Source organism: Schistocerca americana, unplaced genomic scaffold, assembly GCF_021461395.2.
Source record: "Schistocerca americana isolate TAMUIC-IGC-003095 unplaced genomic scaffold, iqSchAmer2.1 HiC_scaffold_47, whole genome shotgun sequence".
Classification (NCBI taxonomy): Eukaryota; Metazoa; Arthropoda; class Insecta; order Orthoptera; family Acrididae; genus Schistocerca; species Schistocerca americana.
Window position 1 is genome coordinate 5,001 of NW_025726203.1, and position 5,000 is coordinate 10,000.

The following is a 5,000-nucleotide window of genomic DNA, read 5'->3' on the forward strand; positions in this document are numbered from 1 at the left end:
CATGCGTTTCATGAAGAGGTACGTCCAATATGCGACATTCCCGCTGTCCCTATACATGAGCTGCGAGCTGTACCAGTTACGAGCTAGAGACGCGATCGCGTTGCTCTCTGTACGAATGCCGATGCTGAGCGGTCAGCTAGGAGGCGCTCCATCCATGTCGGTACCGGTGAGCGTTGCACTCGCAGTCGCAAAAACGTACGGCAAGTATATTACTCGGAAGAGTCAATGACAGTCCACGCCCCCCTGCGTGGGAAGAGTCTTTCTAGGCCATGACCCACCGGAAGGGCGCAGCGTCCCCCACCCCAGACATGTGACGTCACACCATCGGTATTGACGACTAGACTGATTCCTTATAATCATTTGCCATACACCGGTGGAAGCTGCCGAGACGAGTAACTACATAGCGGGCTCGCCGTGTCACTAATGTACAGAGATACAACAGTTTCGACTGGAACCGGATTAAACGTATACACGGCGCTGATTAGTAATAGATAGAGCCATCAGAATACAGATAATGTATACAACTGTCCGTATACATGCTGAAAGACTCTGCTCACAATCACAACCACACGTCAGCCACACACCCTTATCACGCACTACTCTCTGCCTGTAACACGCACACAGACAATATGTAAGCACCAGCATGGAACAACACCCAGTGCATCCTCTCCGCCACATTAGACAATCCACACTGTCATAACCAGACTGGGAGGTCCACTCAGAAAACAGAATATCCCACCCACCCGACAACCACCATTGCTCAGCCAAGCCACCAACACCCACACATGTCCTACACAGGGGTGCACCCAACATCACAATACTGCCTCCTCTCACAGCACACAAACAATGGCAGGAATGAAAGACACAGGTCTGCCACAAGCATGGAATGAGAGCGCCGCCTGTCATGAGCCAAAGGTGCATCCTGACGTGGCAAATCAGATGATGCCGCAGGCATCCACTTACTATAATCACAATCAACAAACCGGCCGCCCCGCCCCCCATTAAACCTTTCCTTACAACAATGTGTACCTTAACCTAACCTATATCGTACCGTAACCTAACCTATATCGTACCGTAACCTAACCTATATCGTACCGTAACCTAACCTATATCGTACCGTAACCTAACCTATATCGTACCGTAACCTAACCTATATCGTACCGTAACCTAACCTATATCGTACCGTAACCTAACCTATATCGTACCGTAACCTAACCTATATCGTACCGTAACCTAACCTATATCGTACCGTAACCTAACCTATATCGTACCGTAACCTAACCTATATCGTACCGTAACCTAACCTATATCGTACCGTAACCTAACCTATATCGTACCGTAACCTAACCTATGTCGTACCGTAACCTAACCTATGTCGTACCGTAACCTAACCTATGTCGTACCGTAACCTAACCTATGTCGTACCGTAACCTAACCTATGTCGTACCGTAACCTAACCTATGTCGTACCGTAACCTAACCTATGTCGTACCGTAACCTAACCTATGTCGTACCGTAACCTAACCTATGTCGTACCGTAACCTAACCTATGTCGTACCGTAACCTAACCTATGTCGTACCGTAACCTAACCTATGTCGTACCGTAACCTAACCTATGTCGTACCGTAACCTAACCTATGTCGTACCGTAACCTAACCTATGTCGTACCGTAACCTAACCTATGTCGTACCGTAACCTAACCTATGTCGTACCGTAACCTAACCTATGTCGTACCGTAACCTAACCTATGTCGTACCGTAACCTAACCTATGTCGTACCGTAACCTAACCTATGTCGTACCGTAACCTAACCTATGTCGTACCGTAACCTAACCTATGTCGTACCGTAACCTAACCTATGTCGTACCGTAACCTAACCTATGTCGTACCGTAACCTAACCTATGTCGTACCGTAACCTAACCTATGTCGTACCGTAACCTAACCTATGTCGTACCTTAACCTAACCTATGTCGTACCTTAACCTAACCTATGTCGTACCTTAACCTAACCTATGTCGTACCTTAACCTAACCTGTATTGCGCCTTAACCTAACCTGTATTGCGCCTTAACCTAACCTGTATTGCGCCTTAACCTAACCTGTATTGCGCCTTAACCTAACCTGTATTGCGCCTTAACCTAACCTGTATTGCGCCTTAACCTAACCTGTATTGCGCCTTAACCTAACCTGTATTGCGCCTTAACCTAACCTGTATTGCGCCTTAACCTAACCTGTATTGCGCCTTAACCTAACCTGTATTGCGCCTTAACCTAACCTGTATTGCGCCTTAACCTAACCTGTATTGCGCCTTAACCTAACCTGTATTGCGCCTTAACCTAACCTGTATTGCGCCTTAACCTAACCTGTATTGCGCCTTAACCTAACCTGTATTGCGCCTTAACCTAACCTGTATTGCGCCTTAACCTAACCTGTATTGCGCCTTAACCTAACCTGTATTGCGCCTTAACCTAACCTGTATTGCGCCTTAACCTAACCTGTATTGCGCCTTAACCTAACCTGTATTGCGCCTTAACCTAACCTGTATTGCGCCTTAACCTAACCTGTATTGCGCCTTAACCTAACCTGTATTGCGCCTTAACCTAACCTGTATTGCGCCTTAACCTAACCTGTATTGCGCCTTAACCTAACCTGTATGGCGCCTTAACCTAACCTGTATGGCGCCTTAACGTAACCTGTATTGCGCCTTAACGTAACCTATATTGCGCCTTAACGTAACCTATATTGCGCCTTAACGTAACCTATATTGCGCCTTAACGTAACCTATATTGCGCCTTAACGTAACCTATATTGCGCCTTAACCTAACCTATATTGCGCCTTAACCTAACCTATATTGCGCCTTAACCTAACCTATATTGCGCCTTAACGTAACCTATATTGCGCCTTAACGTAACCTATATTGCGCCTTAACGTAACCTATATTGCGCCTTAACCTAACCTATATTGCGCCTTAACCTAACCTATATTGCGCCTTAACCTAACCTATATTGCGCCTTAACGTAACCTATATTGCGCCTTAACGTAACCTATATTGCGCCTTAACGTAACCTATATTGCGCCTTAACCTAACCTATATTGCGCCTTAACCTAACCTATATTGCGCCTTAACCTAACCTATATTGCGCCTTAACGTAACCTATATTGCGCCTTAACGTAACCTATATTGCGCCTTAACGTAACCTATATTGCGCCTTAACGTAACCTATATTGCGCCTTAACGTAACCTATATTGCGCCTTAACGTAACCTATATTGCGCCTTAACGTAACCTATATTGCGCCTTAACCTAACCTATATTGCGCCTTAACGTAACCTATATTGCGCCTTAATGTAACCTATATTGCGCCTTAATGTAACCTATATTGCGCCTTAATGTAACCTATATTGCGCCTTAATGTAACCTACGTTGCGCCTTAACGTAACCTACGTTGCGCCTTAACGTAACCTACGTTGCGCCTTAACGTAACCTACGTTGCGCCTTAACGTAACCTACGTTGCGCCTTAACGTAACCTACGTTGCGCCGTAACGTAACCTACGTTGCGCCGTAACGCAACCCACGTTGCGCCGTAACGTAACCCACGTTGCGCCGTAACGTAACACACGTTGGGCCTTAACCCAACACACGTTGGGCCTTAACCCAACACACGTTGGGCCTTAACCCAACACACGTTGGGCCTTAACCCAACACACGTTGGGCCTTAACCCAACACACGTTGGGCCTTAACCCAACACACGTTGGGCCTTAACCCAACACACGTTGGGCCTTAACCCAACACACGTTGGGCCTTAACCCAACACACGTTGGGCCTTAACCCAACACACGTTGGGCCTTAACCCAACACACGTTGGGCCTTAACCTGCTCTGTAATTGTCATACGACGCGTTAAATTAGTGTAGTGTTGCCTAACTGCAACCCCCGCAATATAGTTTGCTACTCGCACTGCCCGGTCCCCAGTGTATCGCTTCATGTTAAACACCTTGCAGCTATACACTGTAATGTGGATGGCAGCAGGACGTACATGCTCAATGCCCTTTGCAGTTGTTCATTGGCATTTGCAGTTGTTCATTGGCATTTGCATGGCGAAGCACTTAGCCTACGCTGTGGTACGGCCTGTGTCAACTGTCCGCTGATGTTGTACGTCCAAATCACACACTGTACTGCACATTGGTCCTCATGTACTGAATGATACATCGTGGTACATGTGACCGTACAACGACTGCGCCAACAACGGCGAACCATGCGGTCCAAATGTTGTGCACTCAGCTACGTGTCGTCTCCCTATAAGAGCTGGATTGCAGTGTGGTATGCCCTGGATGGCGATCAGCATGAGCCGTCTGTTGATGTAGTGGCGCGTGTTGTCAGACGTAGTCGTCTCTTCTCACACACCGTGATAGCATGGTGCACTGCGTTCCACATCTGCGACATGCGACAGAGGCCGGTTGACAGTCGTTCGCGCAATGGACATCGCATACGTACGGGGGCCACCTTCCACGTGTTCGCGAAGCGTGCACATGTTGTTGCGTGTATGTGGGCAGACATAGTGTGTCGTGACACCTGACACAGGCATGCAACAATCGTTGAATTTGCAAATGGCGATGGACGCCTACGTTTGCTGGTGACGTTACGCAAATGAACAACTGGTAAACCGTTGTGGTGCGGTTGTTCTCGCTAGAGGTGAATCAGTGATGGCGACGATCGGTTGAGCTACCAACCGGTTGTTCCAGCGATACCCACCATGCCCACGAACGTGAATGGCATCTGGGTGTGAAGCGATACGCGGCGGTGGCTGGGTGGGACCGTCCCCGGCCGGTGAGGGGGGGCCTCCCGGCGTGCTGGCCGCGCGGTGCGTGGGCGCACGCGCTACAGCCGGCTGGTGGGGGCGGCCAGTGGCAGGCGCGCCGGCCGACGGAGGCGGCAGGCGGCGCAGCTGCGCGCCGGCGCACCCTGCACGCGGCGCCGTGCGGCCAAAGTAGGTCCTCGCGG